Below are 21,527 nucleotides of genomic sequence, written 5' to 3'. Positions count from 1 at the left end.
TTTGATTGTGGCCTTAATTCCATGTTTCTGCTTGCCGCCCAACACCACCACCTCCCACCTGCAGCTCCCCCCCCCCCCCCCCCCCCTCCGCCCCCAGCCCCCGGCCCCACCACGCTTCCAAGTAACCTTTGATTCCCTTGTTGATCAAAACTCTTAACAGTCTCAGCCTTGAATATTTTCAATGATCAAGCCGTCACTGCTCTCTGAGTAGTGAAGTAATGACATACCCAAAATAAGGAATTCCTCCGTCTTTAATAGAGATCAAAACTGATGGTGGAGGAGAGGCCGGGAGCCAGCTGAAGTGAAGAATAGTGCTAAATTACCACTGGGACGTGGCCCATTTCTGCCTCAAATTAGGTGGGCTAGAACTGCTGGAAACAGAGTGCCAATTAAAAAAGTTTAATTGAAGGCAAGAAATATAAACAAATACTCCAGATACAAGCTAGCAGCAAAATTCCAGTTTTGGCCTGAAGCCATTAATTACTGTCAAAATCAGTAGAATGTAATGGTCATTTATGAAAGATAATGGGCGGAATTCTCTGACCCTGGGGCTAAGTGTTGACGCCGTCGTAAACGGCGGAGCATTTTACAGCAGCATCAACAGGCCCCTGACCAGCGATCCTGCGCTGCACAGGGGGCCAGCATGGCACTGGAGAGCCTCACGCTGCTCCAGCTGCCGATACCGGCATCAGAACGGGTGCCACGGGTCAGCGCATGTGCGCTACGGCCGGCGTGAATTTGTGCATGCACGTGGATTGCCTTCTCTGCGCTGGCCTCGACGCAACATGGGTCGGAGAACCCCGCCCCGTCCTCTTTTTTAGATAGAGGAGTAGAATTTATTGGTTTAACATCCCATACACGGTGGCACAGTGGTTCGCATTGTTGCCTCACAGCGCCAGGGACCAGGGTTCAATTCCCGCCTTGGATATCTGTTTGTGTGGAGTTTGCACTTTCTCCACATGTCTGCGTGGATTTCCTCTGGGTGCTCCGGTTTCCTCCCACTGTCCCGAAAGACGTGCTGTTAGGTCATTTGGACATTCTGAATCTCCCTCTGTGAACCCGAACAGGTGCCGGAATGTGGCGACAAGGGTTTTTTCACAGTACCTTCATTGCAGTCTTGTATCCCTCTCTCCAGCCCCCTGTGGTATTCTCATCAATATTTGAAAATTGTCCAGGTCCAAAGAAAAAGGTGTATTTCTTCACAGGTAGTGACAGCCTCCTCATGCCCAGACAGTAGGTTCCTTCTCAGGCAAAGGACAGTCCAGTCACAGTCAGCAGAAACACTGACAGCAGAACCAACAGTTGCAACAGCTGCTTTGGGACTCCAATCAATGCAGTGAACGTTAGCTATGCTGATTTTATTGACACAATTGACTTGTCAATGAAGGGTGAGGTAGCATAGTGTAGCCACCTGGGTTGGCCAATTCCCGACGTAAAAAGGAGAACAGCAAAGGCTGAAGGGAAATTCAGCCAACACAGGCAGAAACTAGCAGGTGTAAGTTTACTGTGTATTAGACTCTGCAAAAGCCCAGACAGCATTGATACAAGCAGCCATCTGAATAATAATGTAGCAGCCATCTACATACTAATGAGCGATCCCCGGGAACAATCAAAACATTTGAGATAAACAAGGCCAAGCCAGACTCCTCGGCGCCAGCAGGAGCCAACACAAAAGAGGTTAACGGACACCTCAAGACCGCCCATCGATCAGGGAACCGCTCCAGCATTGGAGAAATCGAACCAAGCGATTGGAACAAAGTCTAATCACTTTAAACCAGGGATGGGGTCCGCCCCGAAGGGCGGGAAACCCCTGGGGACTATAAAGTAAAGCCCCCAAGTTCAAATCATCCTTCTTGACAGGGTCACTCAGCAACGCGAACCAACCCTTGACAGTGACCTGTCCAGCTGCCTCCAAAGAACGTAAGTCTCAAGTCAACGCTCGCTACGAGATAGGCTCTCCTAGCTACCAGTCCATACCAGCTTTGAATCCCGCAGACTCAGAACCCGAACAAAAGGCCATTTGTTCCCCTGACCTGGTGGGCCACTCCGAAGCTAAGTATTGGCCTGTTAGTGATAGAAATAGCATAGAAAGTAGAGTTTATGCATGAGTAGCGATTTACTGTGTATAATAAATATGTATTGATTTGAATCTCACTAATTGGTGTATTGAGTTATTGATCATTACTCGAACTTGAACCTCGTGGCGGTATCATAAAGATACCTAGCGACTCTCGAGCAAAGGTTATAAAACAGAGTCAATTGAACCAACCAAAAGTTCGCAACAATGTCAGGCAGGTGACTCATTTTTCTGGCAGATGAGGCACAGCTGAGAGTGCAGCCTGTAATGAACATGTGAATGACATACCTAGAAGGCACCCTCATTCTCACATTTCACAGCCCAACACACTAATCACCCATTACAAGTGGAATTGAAATTCAATAGAGCTTAACCCCTTGGTCATCAGAGTGCTTCCTGAGTTTGGGGCTCTCCTCAGTTCAGTTATGCTTTCACAAATGAGAGGGATACAACACATTCCTGGGAACCCCACTCTACCTGCGCAGTCTGGCCTCTCATGGGACCCATCCCAGGAACCTCACAGTCACCCCCAGTGCCGACTCGCAGTATTCACCTTCTTTCACCCACTTTCCGGTCCCATAAACGATATGCACAGCCTGAGCGGTGATTTGGGTACAAATCCAGCAAGGAGGACACAGGAAGTGATGCCTGCATTGCAGCCTCCATACCACTTAAAGCCCTGAAGTGAAAGGAAGATAAGGCCAGCTAGCAACCCCTGCCCCGATAATAAGCGAGAAATCTGTCCCATAACTCTGATAACTGAAAACCTGCATCTTGTAATCTAAGTTAGCATTGTCCAAGTCTGAGGCAGATCATGCCAAAATACCTCAGCGCAATCAGTAATACATAGAACTGGGTTAACTTTTTATCCTTGAAAGGAATCTGGATTAAATAAAGGCAATCAGATACATAAAGCTGCTCATGAAAATCTATCCACTTCCCTCTGTAGTAATACAATGAAGAGAACCTGAAGAAGACTGGATTGTTCTTGTTTAATAAGTATAGTTTCCTCTTTGGATTTCAACTAATTTCAATGAAGGGCAGGCAACCAGAATATTAACAATCCCAACGCCTTAGCAAAGAATAACATAGCAGCCGATTTACTTTAACATTCAACAATCATTGAAAATTATTATTCTCTTTTATATTACACCATGAGGGTTTTCATGATTAGCTTCCTTAGATCAAATTCACTAAATTGTCTCTGAGCATCCATTTCAGTTTTGCGTAAAATATTTAGGGGGGATTTTGCATTCCCATTTTCGGGGGACAGGACCAGCAGCAAGGGGTGGACAATCCCAGGGAAGTCCCAAAACGGGTTTTATGCTTGCAGGACTTCCCGTTGTGATTGTTCCCACCCCCTGATGACAGAATGGGGATCCCAACTGTCATAATCCGCACGTGATTTACGAGGTGGCAATGATTAATCTGTCCCTGAGCCTCGTCGAATACGAGCTCCCTGTTAAAGGGGGCGGGGAACCCGAAACCATATACAGTTATCTTCTGTTTAAAGTCGGTCAGTTTGGGTACTGACAGAAGAGACCCGGCTGGGATCTTCCGTGCTTGTAAATGATAGTTATTGCAATTAAACTTTAATTCCTTTTACCAACTCGGTGTGGACTCCGTCGTGGGCTACAAAACTGGCGATGAGGGTTCAACTGGTCTGCTATCAATACTGCTACCCTGTCAGTTAAGCCACCTCCCTAACACTGCTGAAAAAAGGTTGGAATGTTTTCATTTACCATGTCTCTGTTTGGAAGGTTAGGCGTGGGATTCTCCGTTTCTTAGACAGTGTTGACGCCGACGCAGAATTCCTGGAGTTTCACGACAGCAAAACTGGCGCCGAACCTGGATCGCTTCAGCAACTGTGGAGGGGCTAGCACTGGTGCCACATGGAACCCAATCGATTCCAATGAAAAATGATGCAGGATTCGCTGGGTCCATGATTGCCACTCAGGAGGCTGACAAGCTGCAGCCGATGATACATATTTCACTCCCCACACACGCCATCCCAGGCAACAAGATGGCACTGGTTGTGCTGGAGCATGCCCACACAGCTGATGGGTCAGCTGAACCCATAGGAGGGTGCCTGGGGGGACATCTAAATGGCCTGTGGCCCTAAGTTCACAGTGGGCTATCAGCAGTGTTCGCAGCTGCATGGCTGCCTTTCCGACTGTGGCAATGTTGTTCCGTGTTCATCCACCCTGACCCCACAGCCCAGCTCCTGGCCACCCTCCACTACTCCCCCCAGCCCTGGCTGAAGCCCCCTGGCCAGCGGCACAACTGTCAGCAAACTATGGCAATGTTGGACACTTTCTGAAGCCCCTCTCTCTCCCTCAGCAGCCAGGATACCAGTTTTACGATTTGTAAATACACAAATGAACTGCGCCATCGGAAACCCGGCACATCAGAGCAGAGCATCGCAGAGGCCCTGGAGAATACTGGGTCAGACCCATTAATGATATACAAAGGGTGTTTACCGTGCGTGTGTGTGTGCGTTGCGGACCGTATTGACGCCGCTGTCTTGGTGACGGAGAATCGCCGCCCGCCGCGATTCTAGCGTCGGAACTTATTCTCTGCCCAATCGCCTTTCGCGATTTCGGCATCAGCCAACGAAGAATCCCTTTCTAGATGTGTTTGATACCTATTTGGAAGTTTAGATTCAGTATGCCGAAAGAATGCGCGACCTTTCCTGGACGAATAGTATCACGGAGAATAAACCCCAGACACATTTTGCTAACTGCCTGCGGTGTGGTACTGAGCCTCACCTTTCCTGCGGCGCCTGACACTCATACTTTCAAGCAGCGAATAACACTCGTGAAGCAACATTTCAATCCGACACCACCCATAACTGTAAAGAGGTATCGCTTTAATACAGCGGGAAGAACCCCTGTGAGTCCATCACTGAGATTTTGTCAAGACTGTGAAAGATAGCCGAACTCTGTGAATATGGCATGCCCCTGGCAGAAATGCTGCCCGACCCGTTTGGTATGTGGTTTCAATAATGTGGTTACTCTGAAGAATTTGTTGACGTCACCGTCCTTAGACCTCCAGCAAGCTGTGAAAATGTCACCATCTCTTGAGAGTGCCGAGTGAGGGGTGCATTAAATCCAGGGAATGGAAGATAATACCTTAGGACATGCCCACTCACGGCGATCAACCCCTCCCAAGGGCGGTTCCCGTCCTGGACCGAGTGCCCGTCATCCCGACGGGATACCTCCCCAGAATCTGCAGAGGGAGAACTGGCTGTTGTGGGGCATGTAGTCGTAGGCCCCGACGTGAGCGCAAGCTGCAGGTCGGCCAGCTGTCCTAGCGCCCCGGTAGAGGTAAGTATTTCCGTCTGCTTGAACCAGAGGCGGAAGACTGCTTGCGACTCAGCTGCATCAAAATCGCGGCGCAGGTGAATGGGCACCTATTGGATACGGAACTTGATGCTAGCGCCGCGGTTTCCATTGCAGGAAGGAAAACCTTCGACCACATTAAGAAAGGAGCAACTTTGTTTGAACCAATAACACCCACATGCTCTTTGGCCACTTCAATTGTTCAGCCACTTTTTCAAATATGCTTTAGAAAAAGGCTGCCACATCTTTATCGTCAAACCTCAGCAGTGCTTGAATATATTTAAACATGTCACTACTAGGCTTTTGATTAGGAAATGTTAATCCTTGTTCTCGACATTCTTCAGCTTCTGCTTTTAACTCCAAAATTTTAATGTTTCTTTTCCAACTCCCTTTCTTCCCTTATCAATCTTCCTATTTCCACATCAAGTCTCCTCATTTCCTTTTGAAAAGCCCTCTCTTTTTCCTTTTATGCACTCTCTTTTTCCTTTTCTTTGGCAATATCCTTTCTTTCGCTTTCCTTTTCCTCTGCCACAGTCACTTTCTCCTTTTCTTGCATTTCCAAGTTCTATAGTTCTATTTCTTTCCGTTTATCCTTTTCCTGCATTTCTAGTTGCAGTTGAAGGGGCTGGTTTAGCACAGGGCTAAAGAGCTGGCGTTTAAAGCAGACCAAGGCAGGCCAGCAGCACGGTTCAATTCCCGTACCAGTCTCCCCAAACTGGCGCCGGAATGTGGCGACTAGGGGCTTTTCACAGTAACTTCATTTGAAGCCTACTTGTGACAATAAGCGATTTTCATTTCATTTTTCATTTTTTTTTAGTTGTTTCATTTGTAACTGCCAGGGAATTCTTTGCAACAAAAAGAGCCATTTCTCATATCATTCTCTATTTAAATTGCAGTACCTGAAATAAAGCTATCCACTCACTGTCTTTAAGTTCAATAATCCCAAGTCAAACAAGAAATTATACTTTTAAATCCTGGGAAAGAGCACCCAGTTTTATTATGATCCCAGATCAGATCCCAACATTTTTTAGGTTACTGGACAGGACCTCCAATATTTTATTTAATTTGTAAGACTGTGAGGAAAGGATACTTCACTCCAGGAGTGACTCCATGCACAAACAGGGATATGGTATATTAAAACAAACTTTATTACTCTCATAGTATTAAACTAACTTTAATATCATCCAAGAAATATCTTACAATTACCAGTTAAACAATCCTTAACAATAAAATGAAACACTTTAACTTCCAACTGCTATATTTTTTATCTCCAATCAATCAAAACCCATCTCAAGTCAAAATCCACTTTTAAATACAGTTATCAAACATAGGAATATTTGCTTTATAGATATGAATTGAAGAAACTGCTTTGAGAAAGATCCTTCAGGAAACAACCTGCAGACTCTTGCCTATGCCAAACTACTGTTTAACCTCCCAGCATTTGGAAAAAAGCTCCTGTTCTGTTAGCAGCAAAATTTAAACTGGAACTCAACACTTGATTGCCCCTGGCTCCTCCCATTAACTCCATAATCGCTATCCCACTAACTGGGTTATGATCATCTTACTAAGGCTAATCAAAACCCTCAATTATCTTAGCCCCAGGGAACTTTCTTTCTATAAACAAAATGTCATTAGCCCTATTTATGTAAACACTACACACTGGAGGAATGAATGATGATTTAATTATCCCTACTGTAGCCACAGTGCCTGCCTGCCTTTTAAACCAGTATTTTTTAAAAACCTTACTGCAAGAGAGACATTCACAGACTAACCCAGGCTTTAACCATTCCTGCACCACGTACATATAATACAATATATATCTGCAATTCCTACATTCATCACAGTGGGTGTTGCATGGGTAGGTGTTCCATGGTAGGAATGGTGCTGTTGAGGGTGGAGGGGCGACTCTGTGATGGTGATGGGGGGAAGGGGAGTTTTGGAGGGGCCGTGCCAAGGGAGAGATCCATGGTGGGGGAGGGGGGGGGTCGTTGCAGGCAAATTTTGTTTTAAGGTTAAAATGATCCAATAGTCAGAAGTTTAATGCTGTGGTGATTTTCAGTGCACCATATAAGACAACCACTGTAATAAATTGTGACTAATGGTCAGGCACTAGCAGGTGGCAGAACGTACTGACAGCTTCCATGTTGGAGCAGGTACACTGAATGTGGACCTCTTTAGAGATGGCCAAGTAGCTATATCTGAACTGGAGAACAAAATGTAAGATTCGCCATTCAATGGCATTGGTCGGAATTATATCTTAACAGATTGCACCCCATGGGGAGACCAGAAGCAGGTCAGGAACCTGCTTGACATTGTACTATGCTTGGTCATGGCTCTGTAACCCAGCCACAGCAGTAGCATATGCACCTTGGTTTTTCAAACAGAGGGTGTGTGTGATGATGTGCCACATCTATCAAAATAAGGATTTCTAGTTAAATGGACCCCAGTAGGGGTCAGAATGGCTGAACTGTACATGGATTTCTGAGGTTTAAATGATCATAGGATTGGATGGGAGATCTGGGAAGGCAGACCCCTAGATCTCAGACCCTTACTTGGAGACCCTGCTGTGGGATCTGAAGGACTGAAGTGAAATGATGCTTTCAATTCATGTGGGCAAGAAACCAGCCCCTGAAATCAATTGAATGTGGCTGCTGATATCAGCAGTGACCTGCTGTGAAAGCCATGAGCTTCCTGGGGCACTGGTCCTCGCGTGTTAATGGAGTTGATTCTCTTGCTGCAGATGCTGTGTTGATGGTCTCTTCCCCTTAAAACTGCATAGAGATGTCCATCACCTCTGCCCATGTGGACCAGAATATGGCTGAGGGGAAAGCAGCTGGTGCAGCTGCTGTTGATATTGCTGCCCCTCCCGTCCCTCATCAGAGGTCCAAAGTAGAGTAGCATAAACTGCTCCCATGCCATGGTGAAGGTCAAATGGGAAGTGCAGCTCTTTTTGAGTGAAGTCCAGGGCAGGTGAACTGACTTCCAAGAAGTTGGAGATCACGTGCCAAGCAGTGAAAGTACATTCTCAGAATGAGCAACAGTATTTCATCGAGGCAGGGCTGTAGCTATTCAGTTTCACTCCATGAAGGCTTCCCGGTCTGTCAGTTTCATTGCTTAATGGATCTCGACTGTGCTCCCACCAGTTGTCCCTGGTGATTTCCAAACAGTTCTAGAAACTAGTGCATTGGCTGTTAAAGCCAGACTTCTGGGTTAAATCCAGAACTCATTAGGAATTTAATTATTTTAATTACATACCCCACAGCTCCATGGGGGTCCCTGCTTACCTGCAAACAAGCCCAGATTAAACCCAGAAGCAGCTGCAATTATGTTGGATTTCTAAGTCAATTATATTTTTTGAGGCTTTAATGTCCACCCTCCCCTCCCCCAGTTTGCATCTGAATCCATCATCCCCTACCTCAATGCACCAATTAAAGTCCTGCCCTCTGTGTGAACCCAGACTATGACTTTCATATGCAGAAAATAATGGGCTGGAGGTGTGTAATTTCCTGATGTGCACTCTGAAAATGTTTCAGGGGAAGCACTGAAATTGACATTTCCCCTCTAGTTCCCAGATCCAACACAGTTGAGCATTGTCGTGTTATTTACTCTGGGATAACAAAGGCTGCAACTGGATGCGGCTTTAAGCAAAAGATACTCCAGACCTTGAAGTTAGTTCAATTTGATTTATTGAACTAGTAGCACAGTTAACACAGTTCTCTAGGAGTTTGACTCTCTGCTAACCTAAGTGTGGTTACTCTGACTGACTGAACCAGACTAGCTCTTAGCCACATGCTGGAGGTGTGATACTTTACATACACCCTGACTCACTCTGTAGATGTTCATCAGTGGAAATAGGTGGAGTGTGAGTGCCTCGTGCCTTTTATAGTTAGATACCACCCCTGAGTGTCTGCCTGCTCATTGGTCATTGTTCTCTGTGTTCATTAGCTGCCTGTCCGTGCCTGTCTGTATATCATTATCTGCATGTCTGCATATCATGACAAGCATCAAATGCGTTACATACAACTGCGCCTGCAACATTTTTCCTCTTGCCAATTCCTATTCTCCCATCTGCAAACCCAGAAAAGCCATTGGCAGGCCTAAAGGAACGAAAATGCTGAGCAGTGTGGTTGGAGTTGGAATATAGGCAGCTGATGGCAGCCACAACAACTATGGTTGGAGATTCATGCCAAAGGAAGCCTAGTTTGCTGCAGATTTCCTTTTTTTTTGCAAGACATCAGAAAAGCAGTACTGCAGAAGAAGAAACCAGCCCAAAGTGGCAGTGAGAAAACAAGCTTCCAAAAGATAGCCAGTCTCAGCTGTAAAAACCAATGATCTGTAACGAATAGTGTGGAAGCTACTTAGCGTCGATTTTTAATGGAAAAAGCAGTGCATAAAAAGCAAAGCCGCAGGAGTCATAGAACTTTATCTAAGGACCAATTTAAATCATCTTGGAACCTTTCGTGCCTACTGCATGACCTCAGAAACAATTTGCTCTCTCTTCTGATGATGAATCGGGAATGTGGCACATCCACCTGTGTATCTATTTGCCCAATTCCTCACTGTCAGTGAAGACTCATTCACTGGGTGCCACATCAAGCAAAGAGCTAAAATATCAAATAAATCACACATGGCCAAACCTCAGCTCAAAATATTTGTGTCACAGTGGATTTCACCGCAGACGAGATTGCAGATGAAAAATTATGGATGTTCTCTCATGCTTCCCCATGCTTGGTTTCACACTGTATGCCTGGCGATCATTCTGTGACCCTTTGAGAGGATTCAACAATTAACTTTCGAAACTTATTTTGAGGTATTTTCCTAAGCCACTGACTAAGCATTGCCAGAAATTGCTTCTAAACATTGGATACATTTCCCAGAATTGTAAATCTGCTTTGGCTTTTAAGCGTTCCAGAAGAAATTACTTTTCAGAGTCTTTGGTTTCATGTAAAATTGAATGTGCACAAATTCGTCCTCCAGCTCTGTGCAGTCTGTTTTTAGGAGTTAATAAGCATGTTCGAGAATCCTTCACAACCCAGCTTTAAAATCAGATAAGCCTGTTGCAAAATGCACAATCAGGTCTACAGGGAAATCAGCCGCATTGTTACAAGAATCCTTTAGGCTTCAAGACTTGTTTCATGGCTGCAGCATCATTCATTGTTGAAATGTCCAATGTCTATTTCTGGTTAACCCAAGTCAATAACGTCCACCTTGTAGTGCACTACACAAATCAATAGGTTTGCCAATCGTTACTTTATTAAAACATCAGAAGGACAGTAATGAAAATGTAGATTGCAAATAAGATGAAACTGAAGTGCACACATGACAACTTCTGAATGGTCTGAGCGAAACCATCCAAATTTGTATCTTTCACATTGTGAAACAGCCATGGAGTAAAAAATGTCAATTGATTCAATGGTTATGAGAGAATACAGGAAATTGTTGAATCAAACTTTTGAATGAAATTACTCAGTTGAAGCGAATTAACTGTCTGAGCGAACACAAAGAAAAATACTCATCAACGAGATCAAATGATATTTAAAGATAAGAGTTGGATCATCCCTGTCTTTTTGGTGTAAAAATGCAGCAAGTCCAAATATTGGGGTGGGACCTGATTTTGATTGGCCCTTGCTCCTCTTCCCGTTGTGATGTTGAAAAGGGCTGGGGATGGTGATGGCTGGGGTGGAGTTCACTCTGTTCAATCGCTCACACTGTTGTTCCAATACCAAAAACTGGAAGATTATTTCAAGGTCTTCAGCCACGAAGCAAAACAGAAAAGAAAGGAAATAAACACCTGGCTCTTCTTTGAGCCTAACTTTACACACAGGATATCCCCATTTAAACCATGCCGGCTAATCCATTTCCCAAGGGAAACGCAACACAGTTTATAACAGCGACAGTCAGATTATCACTACGGGTTCTCATACAGGCCAAAGTTCAACCCAAATCAGGATTTTGGTTGAGTCTGAGGACAGCAACGTGCACACAGCGAATTCTCCGCTCTCCAAGGTGCCTGCCTTGCATTTACCAAAATGGTTTCTCAGTGCTCTGCTTATATAGTCTAGCAAGGCTACCCCCACAGCTGATCCTAATTGCGTTGATTCCTGATCGGGGTTTTCCGTCAGCATGCCATGTGACTTGTGGGGTGACTTCCTGTGGCCATCCTGGTAGGCAGAAACACTGTCAAGAAACTGGAGAATCTTATGAGAAAAGTGCTGTCATTCTAACACACAACCCCTGGTGACACCACACTGCCCATTGGGATTTTAATCCCATTTGTGATCTAACGCCTTATATTGGCATCATTCTTATATTGTCTCCCTTAGCAACACTGAGAACAAAGTACATCTCTTGCATTCACTGTTACTAGGGTGATGGAGGCATGCAGAGATCAATTGTCATCCACAATTTTCTTCTTGCAAATCCTTCAGGGTAGCATCGTTAAGCTGGTGTTGCATGTTGCACTTTGTGAAGAGGGCAAGCCAGTACAATAGTAACAGAATGAACACTCACTCCGCGGAGTAAAGCTAATGCACCCACTCAGGAAAGAAATACAGGACTGGGGTAAAGGCTGGGTCTTCCTTGCCAGTGGCAGGTGAGTGCAGGTTGGAGTTAAGCCAGCTGACCTAGGAAAAAGTACAGAGACAGCAATGGGCTGACGGGTACAGAGACAGGTGGTTTAAAATCCCCCGCAATCCCCTGTGGCCCTGAAAGACACCTATCACAAGCTCTGTTCTTCCGCTATGTCTTCTGATGCCCACTATGGCAAGCTATGGAACATCCAGTCCCATTTGAGCCACTGTATACATTCTTGAACCAATGAACCGCATACTGTGTTTTGGCATGTGTAATAAAAAGCTTTGAGAAAAAAGAATTCATTGAAATCTTACTCCTATGGTTGAAAAAATGTATGTACTAAAACTTAACACAGTATCAGTTATCAAGGTCCTTTAATGTCAAAAAATCTACAAATGCTTCAAACCACTTAACATATTCAAGCAAAGATTGTGAAATTAACACCAGAAATTAGAGAGCCTGAGCCGTCATCCAAACAATGTTTTCGCTGGGTAGCAGGTGTTCTAGTATTTTAATAACTGTCTGGGCTTTCAACCAAATCTCATTGGAGAAAATAGCATCTCCATTGGATTTGGTTTATTGTTACATGTACCAAGATACAGTGAAAAGTATTGGGCTGGATTCTTTGCAGGTGGGATGGTCCATTATGCCAGCAGCCCGGGTTTTTTTTGAACCTGTTAGTCCGTGTCCTCAGAATCTTGTATCCCCTGTCTGATAGAAGAGGTTGGAAGAGAGAATAACCCAGGGCAGCGGGAGGTGCAGACAGAGTCAATGGATGGGAGGCAGTTTTGCGTGATGGACTGGGCTATGTTCACGACTCTCTGTAGTTTCTTACGGTCTTGAACCAAGCAGTTGCCATACCAGTCTGTGTTGCAGCCAGATAGGATGTTTTCTATGGTGCATCTGCATCTGTAAAGATTGTTAAGAGTCAAAGTGGACATGCCAAACCTCCTTAATTTCCTGAGAAAATATAGGCACTGTTGTGCTTTCTTGGTGGTAGCATTGATGGGGTGAACCATACAAATTGTTGGTGATGTGCACACCTAGGAATTTGAAGCTGTCAACCATCTCCACCTCGGCACCATTGATGCAGACAGGGGTGTGTACGACACTTTGCGTTCCAAAGTCAATGACCAGCTCCTTAGTTTTGCTGACATCGAGGGAGAGATTATTGTCGTTACACCATGCCGCTAGATTCTCTATCTCCCTCCTGTATTTTGACTCATCATTGTTCGAGATCCGACCCACTACGGTCATGTCATCAGCAGACTTGTGGATGGAGTTGGAGTCAAATTTGCCAAGGTGCTTTTAATGGTGCTTTTTCTTATCCTGCCAGGATAAAGCTGGTTGCTCTAGTGATTGGGGGGTAAGGATGGGGGAGCAGTTGCGGTATCCAACAGTAATACTTCATGAATAAAAATATTAAACATTAAATATTCACAGGAGGAGCAAAATTGAAAGACAACACTATCGATTTTCTGATAGGTGTTTAGTAATGGAATGAGATGAAGCCCATTGAGATTTTAAATCTTGACAGGTGACCTCCACCCCCATGAATGATTGAATGTATATCCAGATGCAATCAAATGTCCCAGTGGACAAAGATAATTCCCCTGCTAATCCCCACAATGTCTCCAGGCAGAATAGTAGATTCACTCTAGCTATTGGCACTGAAGCTGTACTATCGAGTGAAAACGTATTAAAAACTGTAACCATTTTGTACTGTCAATGTTACGCTCCAGCAAATATATAAGACCCGCTTTTCACAATCATTAAACAGCAAAGTCTGGACCAATTTACTTCAAATATTTCCTGTTGTGGCCCTTACTTCTGCTTATTGGTTGCCACCTAATAAGCCTAGACACCATTTTAAATTTACCAGCATTTTCTCTGTTGGGCAGTGTTGTGGTGAAATGTCATGATTTTGCATATAATTATAAATTGGCAGCCTGTTACAATACTACTCAATTTCAGGCCAAATGTTATCAGGAGATCAGGCCTTATCTCACTACCTGTGCAATGACTGTCGTATGTGCTGGCCCTAGCGGAGTTTACATATAGCTGGTGACTTGACTGGCAAAATTGTATGGTAACATATTCCAGAGTATATTATGATTTTTGTCTTTGATAACTGTTGTACACTACAGGAGTCATGAAGATTTGAGTTTTCACCATGACTCATGGATTTGAAGACAAGTTTGCTATGTTAATATTTTGACATTTATTTTTGAGGAAAGGGATCATATCCGTAGAAGTGGCAGAGAAATACATAGAATGCGCAGCACCGAAGCAGGATATTTGGTCCAACAGGCTGGATTTACGGCCACAGATAGGGTGGGCTGTCCTCACACTTACGAAATACACAGCATGGTGATGTCACACGGCAATATGACATCATCCCACCAGCCTCCAATAATATTAAAGGTGACCGGATGATGAAATTAGAGGTCAGCCCGCCATTTTGAAAAAAACAATTTAAAAGCTATTGATCTTGTTAAAGACCCATTTGACTATGATTATTTGTCCACTTTCCGGTAGTCGCACAGGAAAACATTGGGAGTAATTTACGCTGGGTTGAGGGGAGCCGTTCAGGGGCAAGTGAAAAGGCTTGCAAATGAGATGATGGTTACATGTATAACAGAGTCTGCTACTGAAGGTGTGTGAATGCTCATAAACGTTGGCAAGAATTTGACGTTGCTCAGAGAGGTGTGTACCCGACCCGGAGACACATGAAATCACATGAAAAGACATTGGGCACACATCTCGAACTCGTCTTGCATTTGTGCAAATATTTTTGTCGATAGGGCGCGTGCGAGAGTCGGAAACTTGCCTGCCGACAATCAATCAGGCAACCTAGCCCATTAATGTGCGGGTGAAAGCACTTTAATGTGGTCTGTTCACTTTTATAGTGTTGGACGTGATGATTGTCCAGGCAGCCTTTACATTTTACCTTCAACCTTGATCCATGGCGGGATGAACACATGAGCTGGGCTCCCCCAGCATTGAGGATGAGGATATATGTGGACCCTCCTCCTCCAGTGAGTTGTTTAGTTGTTCATCATCATTCATGACTGGACGTGGCAGGACTGCAGAACTGAGATCTGATCCGTTCGTTGTGGGACCACTTAGCGCTCTGTCTATCACTTGCTGCTTGTGTTGTTTGGTATGCACGTACTCCTGTGTTGCCACCTCATTTTTTGGTATGCCTGGTGCTGCTCCTGGCATGCCCTCCTGTACTCTTCATTAAACCAGGGATGATCCTGACCGATTACAGGCTGGTGAGCCTTACGCCAGTGGTAGCAAAACTATTGGAGAGCATTCTTTGCGACAGGCACCAACAGGCCCCCAGGAGCAGTGATCCTGAGCCCTACAGGGGGCCAGCATGGCACTGGAGTGACTCATGCCTGTTAGAGTTCTTTGAAGAGATAACAAATAGGTTAGACCAAGGAGAGCCAATGGATGTTATCTATCTTGACTTCCAAAAGGCCTTTGATAAGGTGCCTCACGGGAGACTGCTGAGTAAAATAAGGGCCCATGGTATTCGAGGCAAGGTACTAACATGGATTGACGATTGGCTGTCAGGCAGAAGGCAGAGAGTTGGGATAAAAGGTTCTTTTTCGGAATGGCAACCGGAGACGAGTGGTGTCCCGCAGGGTTCAGTGTTGGGGCCACAGCTGTTCTCTTTATATATTAACGATCTAGATGATGGGACTGGGGGCATTCTGGCTAAGTTTGCCGATGATACAAAGATAGGTGGAGGGGCAGGTAGTATGGAGGAGGTGGGGAGGCTGCAGAAAGATTTAGACAGTTTAGGAGAGTGGTCCAAGAAATGGCTGATGAAATTCAACGTGGGTAAGTGCGAGGTCTTGCACTTTGGAAAAAAGAATAGAGGCATGGACTATTTTCTAAACGGTGACATAACTCATAATGCTGAAGTACAAAGGGACTTGGGAGTCCTAGTCCAGGATTCTCTAAAGGTAAACTTGCAGGTTGACTCCGTAATCAAGAAAGCAAATGCAATGTTGTCATTTATTTCAAGAGGCTTGGAATATAAAAGCAGGGATGTACTTCTGAAGCTTTATAAAGCATTAGTTAGGCCCCATTTAGAATACTGTGAGCAATTTTGGGCCCCACACCTCAGGAAGGACATACTGGCACTGGAGCGGGTCCAGCGGAGATTCACACGGATGATCCCAGGAATGGTAGGCCTAACATACGATGAACGTCTGAGGATCCTGGGATTATATTCATTGGAGTTTCGGAGGTTGAGGGGAGATCTAATAGAAACTTACAAGATAATGAATGGCTTAGATAGGGTGGACGTGGGGAAGTTGTTTCCATTAGCAGGGGAGACTAGGACCCGGGGGCACAGCCTTAGAATAAAAGCGAGTCACTTTAGAACAGAGATGAGGAGAAATTTCTTCAGCCAGAGTGGTGGGTCTGTGGAATTCATTGCCACAGAGGGCGGTGGAGGCCGGGACGTTGAGTGTCTTTAAGACAGAAGTTGATAAATTCTTGATTTCTCGAGGAATTAAGGGCTATGGAGAGAGAGCGGGTAAATGGAGTTGAAATCAGCCAAGATTGAATGGTGGAGTGGACTCGATGGGCCGAATGGCCTTACTTCTGCTCCTATGTCTTATGGTCTTATGGTCTTATGCAGCTCCACTTGCCGATACCGCCGTCAAACGGGCACCGCGGGTCTGCGAATGCGCACTGCGACCGCCGCGAACTCACGCATGCGCGGTAGCTTCTTTCTCTGCGCCTGCCCCGACGCAACATGGCGAAGAGCTACTGGGGCCGGCGCAGAGTAAAAGAGGCTCCCATCAGGAGAGTATGGCCCGCCGATAGGTCGGCCCCGATCGTGGGCCAGGCCACGTTGGAGGCCCCCCCAGGGGTCGGATCCCCCCTCCCCCCTTCAGGCTGCCCCCCGCAGGATGGACGGCTAGGTCCCGCTGGGTAAAACCACATGTGAACGGCGCCGGCGGGCCTCGGGCTATCTTAGCGGCCGCTTGGCCCATCCTGCGCAGAGAATTACCAGGGGAGCCGCATAAAACAGCCCCCGACCGGCGGCGTGCTGACCGCGCCGGCGCCATTGAGAATCGGCGGACCGGCATTGGGCGGCCCCAGGGTCAGAGAATCCCGTCCAGGATTCATTCTCATTTAGAAGCAAGTGGACGTATTAGTGTGAGGCAGCATGGCTTTGTAAGGGAAGGTCTTGTCTCACTAACTTGATCGAGTTTTTCGATGAAGTGACGAAGATGATTGCCGAAGGTAGGGCAGTGGATGTTGTCTACATGGACTTCAGTAAAGCCTTTGAGAAGGTCCCTCATAGCCTACTGGTACAGAAGGCGAAGTCACACGGGGTCACTGAGCTGGCAAGATGGATACAGAACTGGCTTGGTCAGAGAAGATAGAGGGTAGCAGTGGAAGGGTGCTTTTCTAAATGGAGGATTGTTACTAGTGATGTTCCGCAGGGATCAGTGCTGAGACCTTTGCTGGTTGTAGTTTATAAATGATTTGGAGGAAAATGTAACTGGTCTGATTAGTAAGTTTGCGGACGACACAAAGGTATTTGGAATTGCGGTCAGCAATGAGGACTGTCAGAGGATACAGCAGGATATAGATAGGTTGGAGACTTGGGCAGAGAGATGGCAGATGGAGTTTAGCCTGGACAAATGTGAGATAATGCATTTTGGAAGGTCTAGTACAGGTGGGAAATCTACAGTAAACCACAGAACACTTAAGAGTATTGAAAAGCAGATGGCTCCGGGTGTACAGGTCAACAGGTCACTGAAAGTGGCATCGCAGGTGGAGAACGTAATCAAGAAGGCATGCAACATGCTTGCCTTCATCAGCCGGGGCATTGAGTATAAAAATTGGCAAGTCATGTTGCAGCTGTATAGAACCTTAGTTAGGCCACACTTGGAATATTGTGTTCAATCCTGGTCACCACACTACCAGAGGATGTGGAAGCTCTGGAGAGGGTATAGAAGAGGTTTACCCAGGATATTGCCTGGTATGGAGGGAATTAATGATGAGGACACATTGGATAAACTTGGTGTGTTCTCACTAGAACGAGAGAAGTTGAACGGGTGACCTGATAGAAGTCTACAAAGCTATGAGGGCCGTGGACAGAATGGATAGTCAGAAGCTTTTTCTCAGGGTGGAAAAGTCAATGACTTGTTTAAGGTGCGAGAGGTAAAGTTTAGAGGAGATGTGCAAGGGAAGAGTTTTACACAAGAGGGTAGTACATGCCTGGAACTCTCTGCCGGAGGAGGTGGTGGAAGCAAGCACGATAGTGACGCTTAAGGGGCGTCTTGACAAATACATGAATAGGATGGTAATAGAGAGATACGGGCCCAGGAAGTGTAGACGGTTTTAGGTTAGATGGCAGCACGGTCGGTGCAGGCTTGGAGGGTCAAAGGACCTGTTTCTGTTGTTTTTTGCTCCCCTGGCTTGGTGATAATGTTAGAATGGGGGATATGCTGGGCCATGAGCTTACAGATTGTGGCTGAGTACAATTCTGCTGCTGCTGATGGCCCACAGTGCCTCATGGATGCCCAGTCTTGACTTGCTAGATCTGTTCTGAATCTATCTCATTTAGCACAATGGTAGTGCCACACAACACGATGGATAATATCCTCAATGTGAAGACAGAACTTTGTCTCAACATGGACTGTGCGGTTGTCATTCCTACTGATACTGTCATGGACAGACGCATCTATGGCAGTCAGGTTGGTGAGGATGAGGTCTAGTAATGTTTTACTCTTGTTTGTTCCTTCACCAGCTGTTGCAGACCCAGTCTAGCTGTTATGTTCTTTAGGACTCGACCAGCTCGGTCAGTAGTGGTACTACCGAGCCACTCTTGGTAATGGACATTTTAGTCCCTAACCCAGAGTACATTCTGTGCCCTTGCCAGCCTCAGTACTTCCTCCATGTGGTGTTCAACATGGAGGAGTACTGGTTCATCAGCTCAAGGTAGACAGACGGTGGTAATCCTTGCCCATGTTTGACCTGATGCCATGATACTTCATGGGGTCCAGAATCGATGTTGAGGACTCCCGGGGCAACTTCCTCCCGCCTGTATACCACTGTGCTGCCACCTCTGCTGGGTTTGTACTGCCGGTCAGACAGGACATACCCAGGAATGGTGATAGTTCTGTTTGGGCCGTTATCTGTAAGCTATGATTCCGTGAGTATAATTATGTCAGGCTGTTGCTTGACTAGTCTATGAGACAGCTCTCCCAATTTTGTCACAAGGCCCCAGATGTTAGTGAGGAGGACTTTGCAGGGTTGGCAGGGCTGGGTTTGCCGTTGTCGTTTCCAATGCCTCGGTCGATCCCGGTTGATCCGCCTGGATTATTTCCTTTTTATTGACTTTGTAGCAGTTTGATATGACTGAGTGGCTCGCTAGGCCATTTCAGAGGGCATTTAAGAGCCAACCACATTGCTGTAGGTCTGGAGTAACATATCGGCCAGACAAGGTAAGGACATTAGTGAACTGGCTGTTTTTCTTTTGTTGCTAACTTTTGGTTGGCTCTTAATTTGGCTCTATTTAATCTGAGGCTGCCGGGTTGAGCTGTTTACAGGGTAGCAACTAGGAGCATCTATCTCGTAGGGTGTGTTGACTTGGAACTTACTTGGTCTGCTGTAGCTGCTAGGCTGGTCTCTCTCTTCGCTGAGAGCCAAAGCCAAAGGAGAAAGATGCTCCCTTGGGTGATACCTCATCTACTGCAAAAGGGCTTTGTGCTCTTTTGGGCGGGCCTTGAACATGGCCTCAACTAATTGGGTCTTTCCCAATCATCGGTATCTATTTTCCTCCAATAGAGGGGTGGTTCCCTGATTGCTGGGCATGTCCTGGTGACTGTCAGTCAGCTTTGTCTTAGCTTCTTCTGGCGCCGGGGAGTCTGTCCTAACATTGTGTATCTAAATGTTTCCCTTTTGTCCCCGGAGATGGCTCATTAGTATGTAAAGCGTTTGGTAGTTTCTGTCCTGTCTGAGCGTTTAAGGTTCTAATCAACAGGCAGAGCTTGCACCTGCTTGTTTCTTTGCATTGTCCAATTTTCCTTGCAGTCTTTGCAAGTGTCCATTTTGTAATTGGGACGTGGCCATACCAGATGGCTACACTTCCTCCTTGTGATCCTCAACGTGAAGCGTGAAGGATCACATAACCACGGCGTCTTCATCCTCTGATCCCCGGGGCACCCATGGTTAGGCTCTACACTGTCCTATCCTATGCAACATAATTTTACCTAAACCATTTTAAATACATTCATTGTCAACAAATTCTACGGGGCGCTATGACATTAATACATGCATTACAGAAAAATAAAAAAACTGGAACCACTAACTAATCTTAATAAACTATCCTCATTTAACAATCCAAAAATACAAACAATCCAAAAATAATCTATACAGCTTAAACTGTACAAATTAGCAGCACACAAATTTCTCTGGCCTGGCAGTCAGACACAGAGTTTACATCTCTTTATTCCACAGAATACATTAAACAAAATGGGTGCTCTTTAATCCGTCCCAATGGACTTGGGGGTCTGGTGAAATCCGAAAATGGGAGGCCTAAATCTGTATACCGGGGTGCGAGAGGGATATGCTCTGTTTCGCCATTTCCTGACTCTAAACGTTTGCACGACACTGCAAAGTATCGCCAGCACTAAGAGTGCTTCGACTACATATGAGAGTGAGTACCAGGTGATAAACTTATCACACCAGGTCGGGGTATTGCTAGCTGTCGCTGGGCTAGTTATCTCGGGATTCCGTGTATTACAGGGGTGAGAGTCATTTACAGTTTGTGTGGTAGGGGTCAGGGAGGTAGCGTCCGCGCGCAACTGAAGGGAGCCTGCTAAGATCCATGTGAACACAAAGGCTGTCTTCATCTTTGTCGGACTTCTTTGTCTTCCTCTGGGGTTCCTGGGTTTCTGGCGTTCTGTGAACACAAGCATAGTTTCTGTTATTATCTTGCTTAAGATCTCGTATGTCTGTCTGTCTGTCCTTTGTTGCCAATTTCCCTTTATAATTGGTCACCATCTCTGACTCCCTCATTTTTTTTTTAAACCGAATATTTGGACAAGACATCGAAGAAAATATTGACGTACTACGAGCCGTCTTGCAGCCTGTGTGGTTTACCATCCCAGTGTTTGAGGATGTAAATAGCGTAGGGAAGCAACCTAAGGGTTGCCAAAACCAAACAAAAGAATTTTGAACGTAACGAGCCAAAATGGGGTGTGTATGGGCCGCGGCGGGTAAGAAATGGGTGGAATCCCCGAGTAGGACGGTATCAATGCTGTATGTGTTCTACCCAAGCGTAACTGACCAGAGGGGGGTCCTCAGGCAGGGCGGGGACCAATGCCGTTTCTCCACTGCCTGAGCAACCGGCAAGAACGGGTAAGAATGTGGTCGTCGTGGGGGGCTGCCTCTCGAATTAGGAGAGCAACTATGAGTCGGATTCTGTCGACAAACTAGTTCCTCTGAACTATTGTCTGGGACAAACTTGTACCTTTAACAAGTTTCTGTCGACA

The sequence above is a fragment of the Scyliorhinus torazame genome, chromosome 8, assembly GCF_047496885.1.
Source record: "Scyliorhinus torazame isolate Kashiwa2021f chromosome 8, sScyTor2.1, whole genome shotgun sequence".
NCBI classification, from domain to species: domain Eukaryota; kingdom Metazoa; phylum Chordata; class Chondrichthyes; order Carcharhiniformes; family Scyliorhinidae; genus Scyliorhinus; species Scyliorhinus torazame.
The sequence above is the reverse complement of the archived record's forward strand: the minus strand, read 5'-3'. Positions refer to the sequence as shown.